Raw genomic sequence first — 20,142 nt, 5'->3', positions numbered from 1 at the left:
TTGTAATGATAATTAAGAAATGAACATCACTTTTGAGCTGTTCATGGTCAGTATGAACGGATTTGGATTTGAGAGCGTGATTCACAGAGAATTTGCCTCAAATCCAAATCCGTTCATATTGACCATGAATAGCTCAAAAGTGATGTTCATTTCTTATATTTATATTCATTTACTAAAACACCGTTTGTTTACATTGCTTCTATTTTGTTGCATAAAACGAACTCCTATCCTCTGTCACAGTAGTTATTGTGACGTACGTCAACACATAGACATGACGTCACATTTCGTCTCACCCTGCCTTTTATCGACATTGCAAGGTGCACTGTATTTTGGAGGTAGGAGACCACAAGATTGGGGTGATAATCCACGTAAGTTTACAATCTTAATCCAAAGGTGTGACTTGTGAGATCTTTGTAACACGTTGTATTTTTTCAAACCATTACACTCTCTCAGTCGCGTGCTTTAAGCTAGTTCATAATCCGTTCATAGTCAATGTGAACGGATTGTGTCGCGCGCTGAAATTGGTTGGTTCATAGAGGAAAATGTGATTTGCAATATAAATATTATCTTATAAAGAAAAACGTTCTAATGAACTTGATTCATGTGGGAATAATGGAACGACCTGACTTCCCTTGGAGTGGACTACTCCAAGGGTACATAAACTGCTGCACTGCAGAATCTGGGAGAGTTGGAAGTGAACAGCAGCGGAGGAGCTCGGAGAGGAAAAAGAAAAATAGAAAGAAGAAATCGGAGGTAGGGTAAAGCACAAACCAGTGGCAAGAAACCCAGGGAATTGAGGTGGAGTGCTTTGTGTAGTAAATCTGAAGAAGATTGAGACACAAGTGCTTCACTCTCAACAGGAACCGGGTACAGACACACGGTGAAATAAGAAAGCCCACCTCGTACATTATTTCCATTGATTATATAAGTGATTGAAGTATTACCAAATTAGAGAAAAATTATTATACCAATCATTATTAACTCGGGCAGAGTTAGAGGAAAATTATTATATTATCCATGAGAACCCACTACAAAACACGTTACAATTGTAGCGGTCGGCCGGGTTCGATCGCCGGTGGCCAGTTAGCTCAGTTGGTAGAGCACCTGACTAGAGATTCAGGGGGCCCGGGTTCGAATCCCGGTCTGGTCCGTTGCATTTTCTCCCTTCCCGTTACAGATTTGGTGCCGTTGACCACCCCTGGACTTGGAGGTGAAAGTCCTCCCAGGGGCAAATAAGAAATTGGGTTGTGTCTTCAGGGGCGAAGACAATTTAAGGAGGGAGGAATGTAGCGGTCGGCCGGGTTCGATCGCCGGTGGCCAGTTAGCTCAGTTGGTAGAGCACCTGACTAGAGATTCAGGGGGCCCGGGTTCGAATCCCGGTCTGGTCCGTTGCATTTTCTCCCTTCCCGTTACACAATATTACCTTAGGTTGTCATTTAAAAAAAAACTGGCTTAGACCCGCCACTTTACTCTCATATTTTGCTATTTTCAGGGTAGTTTATCGAAAACGAAAGTAAGTATTTGATTATTCTTTTACGATATATACTAATCAAGGAAGATTCTATTATAGGTTACGGACTTCACCTCAGATATAAAACAATATTAAAGGTACAAGCAGTAACCCTGGAGCAAGGGTTTTAAAGTTTATTTGCAAAATATGTTAATTTATAAGTATAGATGGGAATATCTTGCATAATCGGCTTCTGTGGATTAATAATCGGCTTCGCTACGTTAGAAGTCCTCACCAATCCACCATCACAACAGGAGGAACAGTAACGCTGAGATATACGTATATATATATATATATATATATGTATATGTATGTATGTATGTGTGTGTGTGTGTGTGTGTGTGTGTGTGTGTGTGTGTGTGTGTGTGTGTAACATGAACTAAAAGTTAGTATTGCATTTTATATATATATATATATATATATATATATATATATATATATATATATATATATATATATATATCTTTTTCTTTATAGAATGCGAGGACTTAATAAATTTATTCAGATGTGAAGAATTGACCGATTTTAAGAACAATTTTCAATTTTCGTACTGATCAGTCCCTTGGGGATTCCGGTTAGAATAGGTCCTCAGTACCCCATGCTTGTCGTAAGAGGCGACTAAATGGGGCGGTCCTTCGGATGAGAACGCAAAAACCAAGGTCCTGTGTCACAGCAGGTGTGGCACGATAAAGATCCCTTCCTGCTCAATGGCCATAAGCGCCGAGCCCTTCACCGGCAATGGTGACTTCTCCATATGAGTGAAATATTCTCGAGAGGGACATTAAACAATATTTAATAAATTAATCGTACTGATCATTTCGAATCATAACTAAAATATTGTGAAAGTGAGGGATTAAAACAGGATAAAACTTTGAAAAAATATTCATGACAACAATGCATAGAGGAACAAAAAATTCGATAAAGTTTTTGTGCATTTTTTCACAACAATATGCAGATTTTGCATTTATAGAAGAAGGAAAATTTTCTTTAAATATTGAAAAGAGAAAGACCATGTAAAGCAAAAGTCGGCCTAGCATCCAAAGTGAGTATAATTCACTAATTTCTTATTAAAATATCTTTCTGACATTTCCTTTAACATATTGTACTGAATTTTTTTATGTTGAGGTGGTGAAAAAAAACCCACCATTTTCAGTGGCGGATTTAAAGGGGGGGGTCTCTCCCCTTTTTTTCAATTTACTTTTCCCGTTATTTTCACATACAAATCTCATATTTTCTACATGCAAAATTCAATTGATTTGCCCTCCACTCCCCCTCTTTTCATTTTTAAAGTAGTAGTGAAAGGTAGTTAATGTTTGAAGTGCTGAATTGAATAATTCGTGCAATGAACTAACACCCACACCCCCTCCTCCTACGATGTATAGGATATTGAGATTTGGGCAGAAATACCCTAAATCCTTTTTTTCTTAGTTGTCAAGAATTTTATTGCAAGTGTGACGTGAACTCCGGCTTCCCCCTCCCCTTCTTCATAGGGGGGGGGGGGTGTTAGTTCATTGCACGTATTATTCAATTCAGCACTTCAAACATCAACTACCTTTCACTACTACATTAAAAATGAAAAGAGGGGGGTATCAATCGAACTTTGCATGTAGAAAATATGAGATTTGAATGTAAAAATAACGGGAAAAGTAAATTAAAAACACTGCAGGTTTATTAAAGAATTCAAATGCAAACATAATCCTGAAAATGTTATTTGTTTTTGAAAATTATTTCAAAAGTTGGTGGATTTGAAATTTAAGACTTAAGTCTATTCTCAGTTTATGGTCTTGAGGCCAGGGCCCCTTACACACCGAAACCTCCAATTCAACATGCCTGATATAAGATTTACAAAAAAAAAAGAGAAGATTTCTTCAGTAGAATACAAGTACTTAAGAACTATATTTTAATTTTAGATGTTTCCTTTTTGTAAATGCAATTAATAATTATCGAAAACACAACAAATTTCATATTGAATTCCTAAAAAATCAGATAGCAAAATAACGGGAAAATCTGTATTTTGTCGTGTTTTTGACTTTTCGTTGTTTTGAGACGAAAAGTGGCTAATTGTCGTTTTGTCGACTTTTCGTTTTGTCGTCTTTTCGCCTCGAAAAGACGACAAGACTACAAAACGCCAAGCGAAAAGACGACAAATTAGATCGCTAATTTGCGGGTAATATTTGTCGTCTTTCCGCCTACATTTTGTTGTCTTTTCGTTATTTCGGTTCGAAAAGTTGCTAATTATCGTTTTGTCGTCTTTTCACCTCGAAAAGACGACAAAATGTAAAGTGGCACATATCAGCCACCATATCATACATCGTCGCCAGTAAAGAGAAAGCATGGTAAAACAATTATGCATTGACTAATAAGATATTGATAAAGAAGTCCCCCTCCCAATACGTTAAGAGATTATTTTGCTTATAGCTTGAATGACACACCATATTTTTCACCGACAAAATGTTTCACATGCTGTTACGCAGTTCGCAGATGTTGGAGACGATGTGTTCATCGCATTTCTACGTAAGATTAGAAATACATTTCTTCTATAATCGCTAAATATAACCAAAAAGGTTTAATATATAATAAACTAAGAAAGCGAAAAGTCGTATGTAACGTGTAGTATGGTGCGCCTGTGGTGTGTTGACTTAAACTCACACTATTCACACATTGCGCTGGTAGAAATCCCACAACAAAACAGACACAAAGTATCCATTAACGTAGTTACGTTACTGTAGTCAACGGATATTTGTAATTTGATATGTTAGAATGATAAACAGGTTGTTAAAGATTTTAAAAATGTACATATATTAGCTGACCAGAAAAATTAGCTGTTCAAAGATCCAAGTAAACACATCGGACTTCTCGGGTCTATATGAATTTCCCCAACATGATATCTTGTGACACGTTTTAAAATCTATGTTTAAGTAGTAGATACATATTATTGTACATGTATATATATTGTGAGAACCTATGTATGAATTCAATTATGTATTGTCGGTTATACATGCTAATTGTCGTTCATTGAATGCTACTATGTGGTTTATTAATTGTAATTTCATGCTATTGTCGTTCATTGAATGCTACTATGTCATTTATTAATTGTAATTTCATGCTATTGTCGTTCATTGAATGCTACTATGTCGTTTATTAATTGTAATTTCATGCTATTGTCGTTCATTGAATGCTACTATATCGTTTATTAATTGTTATTTCATGCTATTGTCGTTCATTGAATGCTACTATGTCGTTTATTAATTGTAATTTCATGTTATTGTCGTTCATTGAATGCTACTATGGCGTGTTTTGATTCAACACATTTTTTATTCGAGGTGAGGAATAACTTACGATCGGCCAGATTACTTACTGCCATGAATGTTTGAACACTCTGTTCAAAATTTACTCTTAACGAATTTCATGTCATTTACCTCACAGACGAGTCTCAAATAATGACGTTCTGGTTTCATGTTGTGCATGGAAGCTGCTATTTGTAAATAATTGTCACGTTATCATTCCGCGGTACTTTCGAGTTCTTTTCAGTTTTACTTGTAGGAATTCTGTTGAACTATAGTTTGGATTACTTGTATGCATTGAGAGTCATGATTTACGAAATATGTTTGATCTTTTATGTGTTTTGTACGAGTTTTTGGGAGAGGACTATTTCCCTGCCGTCGATCCTTCTGGGAGAACGGCATTACCGGCAGTCTGCCGTTGATTTCTAAGGGGGCACAAGCGGTTGACAAGGTTGGGGGGGGGAGGGCAACGTCTAGCCGTTTACTGGGGACTCGGTGATTAACGTACATGTATCTAGGGAAAGGACGGAATTTTTGTTTTTGGTCTCGGTAGGGATTTTATTAATTTTGATCATTTTAACTGTAGGGTACTTTAAGTTTAAGTATAGGCTTGGGTTATCCTCAAGTCTCATGCAAGGTGAAGATAACGAACGGAGATCAATCTCATAACTCCTATAAGCAATACAAAATAGATAGTTGGGCAAACACGAACCCTGGACACACCAGAGGTGGGATCAGGTGTCTAGGAGGAGTAAGCATCCCCTGTTGACCGGTCACACCCGCCGTGAGCCCTATATCCTGATCAGGTAAACGGAGTTATCCGCAGTCAAAATCAGTGTTCCAAGAACGGCTTAACAATCGGTATGAAACACATCAGACAGCATTTGACCCAATGACAGGTTGTATTGACGAACTAGATCTCCATAACGACCATAGAACTTGCGAAATGCTGACTTCAATCGAGACTGTTGAAACCCCTGTACCATCAACTTGTTTGTCAGTAGCTTACCTCGATTTAAAAACTGACTATACGCAGAACAAGCACTTGCATATCGAATCAGTTGAGATATATAAACACCATATGCAGGTGATAATGGAATATTGCTACATATAAATATGGGAAGTTGACGATGGAGAAGCTGAAATCATCCCGTTTGCCATACAGTTGAGTTGTCAGTTTGCCGTTAATGTCTACTTTCAATAAAATATCTAAGTATGAAGCAGAAGTGGACGACTCTGTGGTGTCCTTTATTTCGAGCCCACAGGGATATATCAAATCGACATATGAATGAAAGCTATTATTGTTTGAGGATAATTTCCTTAGCATATCCAAGTCAATTTTTGAAAGTTTTCGTTAATCTAGTTTATCAAAAGAATTTCTCTTGAGGAACGTCATTTATATATATATATATATATATATTTAGTTCAAATTTGAATTTGAGATTAATTTGGTTAGGAGTAAGACGTAAATAATAATTTTTACTGATTTATTTTACTGATTTTCCGACAAGGTTATCTTAGATTTTGGGGATATGTATTAAGCATTACCAAGCATTACGGATATTTTAAAATCAGGTTATTCCTGATGAGCGAGTTATTCTCGCTCAGTAACACCCTCCCCCCTTTTTCTATTACGGTAGTTTGAGCTTTTCAGAGTGTGAAAGCGAGTAATTCTCGTTACACTGCGGGTATTTATTGTCATAAGTAAAAGATTCTAGTTAATATCTTTTATTGTTGAATTGAATTAATATTTATTGCAAAAATAAATATTGAAGCTATAGTAAATTTGAATTATCTTAGTCCTGATTACAAGAACGAGTTGACTACGGGTAATTCCTGTAGCGAAATGGGACAGGTAAATCTTACTGTATTTCATATACACGGAAGATGTACTAAGACCAATTATAACCAATCGGCGATGTTACAATATGTATTACCATAATGGTATAAGTGTCTGGAGTGATAATTACATGAAAAAAATAGGTTACACATGTTGGAATTATTATCATAGTATTCAATATTTTAAATACTTAAAACTACCAATAACTTGAATAAGCAAAGAAATCACGGGAATACTGTTTGGTTTATATTTAATAAATCCCTTACTTCAAGATAATTTGTAAACATCACATCAACCTTTCAATATTTACTGTACATGCACGCATTTAAGGATTATCAGTTCTCGAAAAAATGATAGAATCAGATAATGTTCATTGTTGCTTTTCTGATTCATGATTTAAGCATACAATTTTCTATTAGCTGATATAATATTCCAATATTAGACTTTTCCATACATCTACGCATGCCAGAACATTGGATGCAAGCAAGCTCCCATGACTACAATGTAGTATGGAAATTAGATACATTGGATTTCGGTGTTAATTTAATTGCACGTAAGACTAAAACGCTCCTCAGGTAGGTGGCGGATTTCTTGAAGAATACGACTCCACAACGTGTGTAAACGTCGATCTCAGTCCGGGTCGTATAGAACCACTGGGGGCGAAATGCCCGGTGAAATAATGACTATTTTAAAAGAAGCAAACCTGAAATGATTATCAGTGGGTTTAAAAAATGGCATTTTAAATAAATGAGAGACAGTGAAGTGATGATGCAATATTGCAACAGATGACGTTATAATTTACATGCGTTTCTTTAATTAAATACCGTCTTATTTCTGATTTAAAAAATTTCACCAGATGAAATCACTTAACTTTTATTGCGCTAATAATGAATTATATTACGTGTACCAGATTTAGAAGGAAGCCGATAAAATTGCTGGTCGCTAATTAGTTGTTTTATAGGTACACGTGTGCATGTAAGTTTCCGTTTCGGGAACGTTGTATCTTTGAAAATTATGATGTAATGATAATACCCATTGTATTTCATGTCCAGTCATTAGTTTATAGACGTTATTAGAATTTGTTGAACTGCATCACGACTTCTACAAACACCAGTCGCTTCTCAAAAGATGCCACATTGTGAAGGTTTTAGTGTGGTTTTTGACGAACGAAATCACTCGCTTGCATGGATGTCCAGTTGGGTGAAATGCTACAAGTTATATTTACAGTACTTTCTTTCGTTGGTATGGAATTTATTGTACAGTGGGGCGTGAATGAACTGTTCCTTGATAGTTTATATCAGAGTAAATCATATACAATGTATATCATGACGCATCTTGAATCGACGGAAAATGCGCTGTAAGTAAACGTACCACTATTTGTTTTTAAAAAAGTTTATGTTCATGCATAGTCAAAAGTCATGGGAACTAATTTAAAAAAAATCTTTCACCTGTCCTTAAAGGTCCAATAAAAGTTAGTGTAAGGTTCCACCGAGATTTGAACTCGGATCGCTGGATTCAGAGTCCAGAGTGCTAACCATTACACCATGGAACCTTATTTCTTCTAACTGTTATCGCTACATTTTAGCTGAACCACTCGTAATGTTAATGAAGTACTCGGAGCACGACTGTTTCCCAATTTATATACACGCAAGAGTACTTCCTCGGTAGTATAGTGGTGAGTATCCCCGCCTGTCACGCGGGAGACCGGGGTTCAATTCCCCGCCGGGGAGTAATATTTTTCTCTCGCATTTCCCTCGTTTTCACATTTCATCCAAGAATATGTCACAAAACTATTTATTCTTCGATGACAACTCATTTCACTTTCATAAAACTGTGTTACATGTATAGGTTAAAATGTACATCCAAGTGGGTTAGATAGTAGCTGCAGCTAGTTAGATAGTTGCTGCTAACGAAATTGTCGAGGATTCGATACTCACATTGACCACCATTATATTCAATTTTCCATTATACAATTTTTCAAAATCTACATGACGATAAGACGTTCTGTTTATACAATAATAACACATTTTTGTGGAAATTAACAGTTTTGAGATTAGATAACTATACCATGGGTTAACACTTCATAATTTTACAATACAAACTGTATAAAACATAATTAGTACATGTTTCACACTTCGAACAAAAGATTTTTGCGAGTACCAAATAACTTGGTACACCCCAAGTCCAAGCTTGGTTGGTAACTGTGCCATCGTATTTACAATGATTGAATCAATAATTATCAATGATTGGTAACAATAGAGACCACAATGAGTTTAATTTCATTTCTCGTGTGAAACATATACTAAGTATTTTGTTCAACTTTTCTCTCGCCACTTGCTTCGCTCGGCACCAAATCCCTTGATACTCGAGAAAAGTGTACCAACATATGCGTGTGGTGCTCGTGCAAGGGACCCAAAGTTTGTAAATATAAAACAAAATCGCCTAGAGTGCATTCGAGATTGCCGTTCCCGTTGTTCTCGTGCCCCGTTCTTAGAGTCGCGAACGACGAGAACATGTGCGCACGAACGTGTTTCTTGTTCTTCGACCACACTACCTACAGAGGTTGTTGTGTTCCGTCAAGATATACAAACACGTGTTTCAGCCATCATGGAACTACTTTTATTACCCCAAAAGCATGTGTCAATATTCATACACAAGATGTGACTAAAATATGAATTACATAGTACGAGAATCCGGATAGATCTAAAACAAAACAGAGGTGGTATGGGTTCTTGCACATCGAACCCGTTCTCGGGTTGCGTACTCGGCGTTCGGTATCGACAGGAATTTGTACTCTTGCGAAAGACGGCGATCTCGAACGCACTCCTAGACAATCAGCCTGAGGGTTCGAACTCGAGATCCTCTAATCCGTAGTCAGACGGTTATTCATTTCGCCACAGACCCATTGTATTTCATTTCCTATAATCAGTTCATAGATGCTATTGAATATACGTTTAATGGGGTTTATCTAATATTGATAACCCGGGTTATTTAGTGCAGCTTTATTATGATTATTAAGTTAGAAATACATCGGGTTTGTCGTACGGTGTTGCTGTTTTTTCCAGGCTCCCTTGAATCAAGATGGTATTTCTCTTGCTTAATATCTATATTCATTTATCTTATGCTGCCATATTATCATCATCGGCGCATACATTTGATCATATTTGTAGTTTTTCCAATGAATCATTAAATGGCCATGACAAGAACGCTAAATCGTATTAAAGACTTATGTTTGATTGGATGGTATTTAGAAACAAATTTTGACCGTTGTAAAGGGTTTTCTAGTCAAGTTTGTGTCTGTTGTCCATGTCAAGGCAGTAACGAAAAAACTGCATTATGACTTGTAAAAAATTCTCGAGAGAGACGTTAAACAAGATACAATCAATCAATAAACCACATTTTCATGGATTCTAAGCATAATTCAGACGTCTCCATTTGAGCGAAATATTCTCGAGAGGGACGTAAAACAATATTTAATCAATTAATCAATCTAAGTATAATTTGTCCAGTTTGGTAAAATACTATAATGACTTGTTCCTTGATAGTTTGAAACTTTGACCTTTAGAAAAATCGGCCCAAAACGTTGTCAATATGTCTTTACCGCGTATGATATACATATTATCTGTTGAAGTAGAAAAAAAAATCAGACACTTGAATAATTTAAATTTCTGACATTTAATTTATTTTACATAACATTCAAAACTCAACATTCAGACATAGCCAAAATTATGGCAGTCAAAATTCTTCTAATATCATCTTTTCTAAGTCTTGACAGTTTATAATATATTTGCACGGCATAACAACCCACTCCATTTTCATGTAGTGCTGGCGAGAGTGAGAAGCTTGGTATTGGATCACCAATTGTCTGGCATAGTTTTTGGAGTTGTCCACATCCATGATTTGCATAAATGCCCCCGCTAATCTTCTTGGTACATGACCAATTGGTAAGCCTGCAACATCTCTAAGCTTTAGATGACGTTTTTCGTCAGAGACTGTGCCATGTAGATTTTCTGAAAGTGTTGAAAGCAGGGATCCACACAAGAGATATCCTTAATGTTGGAATATTCCCGGTCAACTGTCAGCTCTGTTGGAGGATTTGTTAACGGGCGTCTAATTCTAAATTAATGGTAGCCTTTGATCACTGCACCCTCAATCATGATTAAATTTACCTGCATGTGAAATATATTTTCAGCGAGTTTAAAATTATAATACAGTTGATTGATTGTGTATTATTTAACGTCCCTCTTGATAATTTTTCACTCTTTTGGAGACGCCACCATTGCCGTTGAAGGGCAGCAATATTTAGGCACATGGTTGGCGCTAATGGCCTTTGAGCAGGGAGGGATCTTTATCGTGCCACACCTGCTGTGACACGGGGCCTCAGTGTTTGCGGTCTCATTCGAATGACCGCTCCATTTAGTCGCCTCTTACGACAAGCAAGGGGTACTGAGGACCTTTTCTAACCCGGATCCCCACGGACACAATTCATAATTTTTAATTACACCTCCCTCCACATAACACATTTATATGCGAATATTTTCATTTCACTTGTTACTGGTATCAATAAAAATTCTTATATGATAAACATTTGTACATGTATAAATAAGGAAACTCGTATGATTTTCAGACTTGTAAACAATCATGTTAGATTTGTACTAAATGACAACAGATATTTTTTTCTAATCAATATTCAATACATCAGTGCTCAATGTAACTGAAACAGGGAATTAAACCAAACACGTATGGCACACAGAATCATCATTGTTTTCTAATGCAGTCTTATCAACTCCAGAAGGAATACATTTCTCGCGAATTCACTTTCAACAAACACCACACTCAGCTCCATAGTCTGCCAATAAATAAACCAACAACAACAGCAACACAACACCCCCCGTTCTATCAAAAACCATACAACATTCTGCAGAATCGGCCATACTCTCGGCTGCAGTCGATGAAGGCTTGGGCTGTTGCTATGCTTAGGCCTTGTGTCCTTTGATTTGTTGGCAATATATTTTTATTTGACCTTCATCTCCTTTTCAGCAAAAGCCTGTATTCAGGGATATTTGTCTTATACAAGCTGGTGAGGTTAGATTGCCAGGCAAAGAAGAAACTCAACAAAACAAGTATGTCTGATGGTACTATACCTAGCTTCTTTGCTGCAGCCTTTGGAAAAATAACTTCCACAAGAGCAAGTGAAATATTTTCTCCGTTCGCACAGTACTGGTCCCAGGTCTACCAAAAGGGCTACTGCCAATGTTACAGCTAGGCTCAATAGCAAGAATTTATAGGCCAATACTGGAAGATTCGTTCCTACAACCACATGCCTCATCTATTGCTGAGGCAAGTTGAGGAGGAACAACGGAGGGGTCACTATCTCCTGTGTTGGTATTGGTGTGCGTCTGACCCGGTTTTAAGTCATCGTCAGTAATTTTGCTCCTGTCGACTTGATACACCCAAATTGCCTTGAAGCTGTTGATAACTGTTTCTAAAATTCTAGATGAGCCTCCAACTTTTCTGCAAAATTGAATTTATTAATTCTACATCCTTGATTTTCTCTGTAGTATTTCCGAGTTATTAGGTTCCACTTCATCTCCAGGAGGCCAAATATACCTATATCTAGGGGCTGTATAAAATGTGTAGCATTTTAAATGATGCGGTAAAGCTCAACTCCGTTCTGCGCTGCCGATTGAAAAACTCATATCAATAACAACTTACGCTGTCCAGAAGTAACACAATAGGTCTCTCATTCCCAGCATGTTTATCATTGTCATCTAAGAATTGACCGAATGTTGTTGCATCCATCCATCTTGGGTTTTTTTTTTGGTTTTTTTTTGGTATACATGTACTCAAATATGATGCATTCAGAGGATTACATCCTGGTGGTTTGGGCAAGGGGTACACCAGAAACGATTACATAACTATCCCATCCGCACTTTCACAATACATAGCTATTAATCTCTCCTCACTGGAACTAATAGTGACATGAGGAATGTGGTATGCATTATTCCCCTTCTTGACTGCACCAATCACTCTCTTTGCTCTGCTACCTATGCTAAATCATCTTTCGTCTGCGTTCCATATTCTGCATGGCTTACTAATTAACTCTTTTCTTCCAAGAAATCCCTGTACAATATGTCAAACTGTTCTGGAATATTCAAGAGCAACTTCAATTCTGGTATCAATGATATGTCTGTTCCGAGATAAGAATCCTTAATAAAAATTGTATCCAGGTTTATTGCCTTTGAATGGTATCTTCCTTTTGTCTTTCTCAATAATGTCTTTCACAAAAATTCAAGAATTCTTTTGGCAATAGACCCATACCTCATTTGGCCATCTCGGACAACCAATTGGCAAAGGCTTCCTCTTCTTCTTTTGTAAACACAGGTTCAGGTCCATTTCTACTATTTACATGTACATTTAGGTTCCCCGACACCCTTCTATGTAAATGACCATACGGCAATTGACAGTCCCCGGCAGCTTTCCTCATTGATACCTTTTGTGGGTTATTAAACCCAGTGCTCTTCTCACTCGAGTGCCTTTTCTTGGTGACTTGATAGGAAATCCCCTCTTATGACGATATTTCTGCGACACAGATTGGGCTTTCAGGACAACTGGACTCTTCCCAATGTTTGGCCCCTTTCTTCCTTGGTGTCATCTCAATTTTCAAGACTAAATATAAATCGTCCTCGACGCTCAGTATATACCGGTACAGGGTAGTTGAAAATCGATAGCAGAACCTGTATTATATTTCAATTTTGTTTAAAAGCATCTATACATGTATATTGTATGTATTGTAACAGTGACTCTTGGTCACTTTATGTTGGCTATAATTCTTTTCATCATAATCCATTGATACAATAAAACTAATACATACTCTAATACTGGGGGAAAACCGCAAAAAAAAAAAAACAACAAACAAAAAAAAAAAAAAAAACAAACAAAAAACCAAAAATCAACTACACCACTCTTTAAATATAAATTTCAAACAGCACAGCATATCTAGTTGCACTCAGTAGTATCGTTACCCGACCATTATTTCAATATTTTTATAGAGGTAAGATCTCCATTTTGAATAATTAAGGGGTTGTGTTTATAAATAAAATGTGTTTATAACTGATGAATAATACGAACTGGAGTTGCTCAAAGTTAACGGAGTTCAACATGCTGCAGCTGACACGACTGTTCCGCAATTGGCCAACAGGGTGGTAGTTCTTTACTAAGGTACTTTGACAACAATAATACACTCACGGAAGAAAAATTGATAGGAATTATTGCTGAAACATATATCAATTAGATACACTTACTTTTTGTTCAAACCACGTGTTTCTACATGTATTTTACGCTGCCGACAGCTTTTTCATTCAGTGCTACTTATTTTATGCTCAAACAGACAGGGCCTCTGGTGGTTCTTCAATAGCAGTCCATAACAACTTCATTCATAGCCAAATAAATTTGAAAACAAATCTTCAAGCAATAGCAATCCGTCTTTCTCTTGTTAAAACAATTACCCTTTGTTCTGTATATATCCCTCCAAATTATCAACTACAATCTCGGGAACTCGTAGATTTAATACAACAACTTCCAGCCCCTTTCCTACTTATGGGCGATTTCAACGCCCATAACCCGCTATGGGGTAGTGATAAAATAACAGATAAAGGTAAAAAACTGGAAGATGCAATATCTCACCACAATCTCTGTATTTTAAACGACGGTTCTAACAGGTATCTTCATCCAGGCAATTCTTCAATCGATATTAGTATAGTTGATCCCTCTTTACTTTTGGATTTAAACTGGTTTGTACATGGTGATCTGTGCGGAAGCGATCATTTCCCTATTATTGTTAAAGCAAATGATCCTCCAGAAAACAATCCTGTTAAAAACTGGAAACTCGACAAAGCTGATTGGCCATGCTCTGAAGCTCTGTGTCTGCAAGATATCGCGGCTGAAAAGTTTGAAAACCATCCAGACCCCATTCAAAATTTACGGAAACTTTATTACAAATAGTAAATAAATGCATACCCAAAACCTCGACAAATTCTACCAAAATAAAACAAAAACATGGTTTACAGAAGAATGCAGTGAAGCAATTAAAGCTCGCAAAAAAGCAGAAAGACTATTCAATAGATCACCAACTTCCTTAAATCTTAATAATTTTCGTATATATCGAGCAAAGGCTCGTAGAACCATAAATATAAGTAAACGAAAATCCTGGAAAACATTTGTATCAAATCTAAATTCGCATACCCCTATGAATAAAGTTTGGAATGCGATAAGGAAAATAAAAGGAAAAGGTTCCGTTAAAAATATCAACACCTAAAGGTAGGACATCAAATAGTCACAGATAAGAAAGACATATGTAACAGTATAGCTAATACTATTTCTAAAAACTCATCAAAAGACAACATGAGCCCAAATTTTATTTCAAACAAAAGTAAAGAAGAACAGAAAACTCTAGATTTTACGTCTGAAACCAGTGAGTGTTATAACGAACCATTTACGTATGATGAGTTGTTGAAATCTCTAGAAAAGTCTCATGATACAGCTGTAGGCCCGGATCAGATCCATTATCGAATTATAAAACATCTTCCTAAACCTACCAAAGAATGTTTTCTGCAAATTTTTAACTTTATCTGGGAAAGTGATAATTTCCCATCTTCCTGGTCACAGGCTACAATTATTCCTATTCCAAAACAGGGAAAGGGTCACTCAGATCCTAATAATTATCGACCAATAGCCTTAACAAGCAGTGTATGTAAAACCATGGAACGGATGATCAATGAACGCTTGGTATGGTTTCTCGAAACTAATAACATTCTAACTGATATACAATGTGGTTTCAGGAAAAATCGAAGCACAATCAACCAGTTAGTAAGACTTGAAACCTACATCTGAGATGCCTTTGTTAACAAAGAGCATGTCGTCTCTATATTGTTTTATTTAGAAAAAGCATATGATACCACATGGAAATACGGTATCTTAAAAGATCTTCATAATATAGGCCTTAAAGGGCATTTACCAAACTTCATCAAGAATTTTTTAAGTGATAGACATTTCAATGTTCGCCTAGGATCTACATTTTCAGACAATTTCGAACAAGAAATGGGTGTGCCACAAGGAAGTATTTTATCGGTTACATTATTTAGTCTAAAAATAAACAGTCTAGCTGATGTTCTTAAAAACGACTTCCATGGACGTTTATATGTCGATGACTTTGTTCTCTGTTATAAATCTAAAAACATGAACTCCATTGAGCGAAAACTACAGTTATGTCTAAACAAAATCCAAAATTGGGCTGATGGAAATTGTTTTAAATTTTTCAAAACTAAAACTGCATGCATACATTTCTTTTCTAAGCGAAAACACCACGATGATCCTCAATTGCAATTAGATGGTACTCCAATTAAAGTTGTAAAAGAGTTAAAGTTTTTAGGTGTCATTTTTGATAATAAACTTTCTTTTATTCCTCATATAGCAATGCTCAAAGAGAAATGTACAAAAGCTCTTGATATAATTAAAGTAGTTGCAAACACAAAATGGGGAGCAGATAAAAATACTCCTCTACATCTGTATCGCTCTCTAATCCGGTCTAAACTAGACTACGGCTGTATAGTATATGGTGCTGCAAGAACATCCTATATCAAAGCCCTCGATGCAATTCACCATCACGGACTTCGACTGTGCACAGGAGCTTTTCGAACTTCTCCTGTAGATAGTTTATATGTTGAGGCCAACGAACCACCTCTCGATCTGCGTAGAATAAAACTTACATTACAATATATTGTTAAATTAAAAGCTAACATTGACAATCCTGCATTTAACTGCGTTTTCCATCCGCAGTTTGAACATTGATATGACAAAAACAAGAAGTACATAAGATCAATCGGTCTACGAGTTAAAAAACATATACGTGATTCTAACTTACCTTTGGACATCGTAAAACCCTCATCACCTTCTGAAATACCACCATGGAAACTACTAAAACCCAAAGTAAACACATTACTTTCTGAATTCAAAAAATCTGAAACAAATTCCGCCATTCTCAAGCAAAAATTATCCGAAATAAAACAATCCAAACATACTACAACTGATATCTATACAGATGGTTCAAAAGACCAAAATAAAGTCGCTACTGCTGCAGTAATCACAAACGACGTTTTCTCTGCACGACTCCCAAATGAAGCAACAATTTATACCGCCGAAGCAAAGGCCATTCAGCTTGCGTTTGAATACAAAAAAACATCTAATGACAAACATTTTACTATATTCTCAGACTCCTTATCATGTCTTCAGTCAATAAACAACATGCATATTGATCATCCATATACATTGTATTTTAGATATCTTACACCGGTACTATCTTTTAACTAAACAAGGTAAAATAGTTGAGGTCTGCTGGATCCCAAGTCACATTGGTATCCATGGCAACACCAAAGCAGACAAAGCGGCCAAAAATGCACTTCAAGGTGACATTGTACACTTCAAAATTCCATACACTGATTTTTAAATATTTCATAAAACTCTATGTTAATTCTCTTTGGCAAATCTATTGGGATAATATCAGGCGCGTAGCCAGAAAGAAAATGAAGTGTACGCAAAGTATGGAAGGGGTCTGAGACCACCTTGAGGCCCCAGTGGGTCAAGGACAAAATCCTATTGGGGGTGATGCCCTCTAAAGCATCTGGGTTTTACCAATGAAATCACTTAATTTTTGTGCATAGAGTTTCTTGTCAATTTCCAAACTCAAAAGGATTCACAAAATCATTTTCTAACGTGTTTTATGATGCCAATTCACTGTGTTCACTGGGACTGATTTACATTCGTTTTACGATTTTCTTCCGTTGTTTTCTACAGGTGAATATTGTAAATTTTACAGATAACAAAATATATCCTCATTCGTCTACTACGCGTACCTGTGTATATAATGTGCATTTAAGTGATATTCGATATGATGTTAATGATTTGAAATTCAAAAAGAATTTTAGATTTGATTGAATGGACATTATCATGCTGATTGAATTAAAAACCGAGGATATTTATTTTTGAGGCACAAATATTTGAACAGCATATATCCCCCCCCCCTATCTCTCTTTCAAATGATGTGTACGCAGTTGCGTACTTGCGTATAGGCAGCTACGCGCCTGGGATTTCTGTGACACAAGTAAACTTAATTCTATTCAAAACAAAGTAAACAAATCGTGTAACATCGTAATGAAACGTCAAGACGAAGTGATTCTTTTAAGAATACGCATCGGACATTCAAAATTGACTCATTCCTACCTACTAAACAGAGAACCACAGCCTGAATGCATATCTTGTGACTGTCCATTAACTATACATCACATTCTTTTAGAATGTAGTGATTTTACACCCATACGAAATAGACTTTTTAATAGTGTACAAACAATGAAAGAACTATTTACAAATATTGACAATCATTATATTATACAATATTTACAAGAATGCAACTTTTACAGAAAACTTTTATAATACAACTGTTTATATACACGAATTGATTTTAGTTTTTAACCTCTATATATTTTTAACTTTTATGTCCGTCGGATGGGACGTTAAAGGATGTCCCGTGTCAAGGATCACAACCCCTTGGCACGCAAAAGATCGTTTCCCTGATGTTCGAAAAAGAGTAGGCTCACTGGGGGCCGTCAGGGAAACTCAAACACTCACAACCAAACATCATTCAATTAGTTAACCGCCGTAAAATGGCTGATATATTGCCAAAACGGCGTAAAACCCCAATCAATCAATCAATCAAACGCGTAAATGACAAAGATGTTGAAATTGATGTGTATACACGTATCAAGTTACGTCCCTTTTCCGCCATCTCCCGATTAAAAAATCGGATTTCCGTACGTTGGCCTTTGTACTTTTCTGATCTGTAGCTTCGACATTTACTATTTTTCTATCAATTGCAGTCAACTACAATAATGCCCAAGGATGGGGCAGTCCATAAACTTATATGAGAAGATAACAATTAGCTATAATTAAGATATAAAGATCGCGTTTTTGTGTATATTGCAGGATAACCTCCAAGGTCGAGAAATGTTTTGAAATGTAAATGTTGAGGCGTTAGCCGAGCTTATATTTCAAATATTTCAAACCGAGGAGGTTATCCTGCAATATACACGAAAATAATAACTTTATTCTATTTTACTACGGCCCAGAAATACAGCAGATCATTTACCTATATATCTACGAGTTAGGTCACTTCGTGACGGCATGACAGCTTCCGAAACTGAATATATTCTGACGATTGGCGAGATTGTAGGGTCTACTATTTTTGAAAGAATTAGGTCACCGTGACGTCATGATACATGTTTTAGCTGACGAAATATGAGAGATGGTAAGGGTATAATGATTCCAAGTATTCAGTTTGATGATTAACAGATTATAAATATTAACACAGTCCAAGAACTATACTTACGTGGAAGAGGGTTAACTTGCGTGTTTACATGTGTATCGATCTCGGAATATTGAATGACAAATGTTCTTCAGTCATTTATAAATTTCTTTTGCGACATACATTGATTAATTTTAATTCGAAGCTAGCCATGATCTGGAACTAGGCAAAAGACAATAATTGTATTACCAGTAAAATCAACGATCTCCAGTCGTAGCCTGAATATTTCCATCACTGAACAAATGCATGTCACTTTAGAAATACAAGTCTATTAAGTCGGAGAAACAAAATACCTTTCATCGGTATATTGTCACTTTTTGAACTAGTCGAACTTCCATCAATCGCGCTACCTATTACAGAGGGATGACTTTCCTTGTATACAGAAAAGTTCCATTGTACATGAGAACAATGAAACGGTAAGCGATTTAAGAAATATTTTATTGTGGCGCAATGTTAATTTACAATGAGTTACAATTGTGTCCTTTATGTTCCAGGATAGTTGCAAATTTAGAAGAAGGTAGTAATAGATAATATGTTGACTTGAAGGCCATAAAGTAAAAAAAAAAAAAACTGAGGAAGAAACATGTCACCAGTGCAGCAATTGGACATGTGATAAAAATTGTTTTTAGAAGAACTTAAGGAATGAATATATTATCTTTTCGGTGGATGGAGGGATCCACGAACAAAAAAGACGGAAAACTTCATCATTGCGCATAGCGCATGATGCAAAGTTTTCCGTCTTTTTTTTCGTGGAATCCCTCCATCCACCGAAAAGATAATATATTCATTCCTTATCATTTAAATATGTAAAGCATTTAGTTTGAATGATAAAACATGATATGATTTGGTTCAATTAAAGATTTATTATTGAATTACATTATATGACGTTTCGAAATTGGCGTAGTAATTTATGAAAACATCAACTGAAAATCTGAAATGGCGGCTTCCACGAACTGTTTACTTTTGACTCACAAACGGATTTCTTGAGAACTGAAAGGCGCAGCTTTGAAAGGATGAGTTAGAGATGAATCCTGTGGATAGAAAATTGATGGAACTTTGTTGAGTGGAACTGGCATTCACCTCAATGTTCGAT

The 20,142-nt window shown here is 36.2% G+C and overlaps 2 non-coding genes across 2 annotated transcripts; one reads left to right on the top strand and one right to left on the bottom strand.

Moving 5' to 3' along the window:
- Window positions 1-8,114: 8,114 nt before the first annotated feature.
- Trnaq-cug (transfer RNA glutamine (anticodon CUG)) lies at window positions 8,115-8,186 on the bottom strand. The gene has a single exon. It is a non-coding gene; the product is annotated as a tRNA-Gln (tRNA).
- Window positions 8,187-8,292: 106 nt separating this feature from the next.
- Trnad-guc (transfer RNA aspartic acid (anticodon GUC)) lies at window positions 8,293-8,364 on the top strand. The gene has a single exon. It is a non-coding gene; the product is annotated as a tRNA-Asp (tRNA).
- The last annotated feature ends 11,778 nt before the right edge of the window (window positions 8,365-20,142 follow it).

The sequence above is a fragment of the Ostrea edulis genome, chromosome 1 (genome assembly GCF_947568905.1).
Source record: "Ostrea edulis chromosome 1, xbOstEdul1.1, whole genome shotgun sequence".
NCBI classification, from domain to species: Eukaryota; Metazoa; Mollusca; class Bivalvia; order Ostreida; family Ostreidae; genus Ostrea; species Ostrea edulis.
This window is presented reverse-complemented; position numbering and strand designations above follow the sequence as displayed.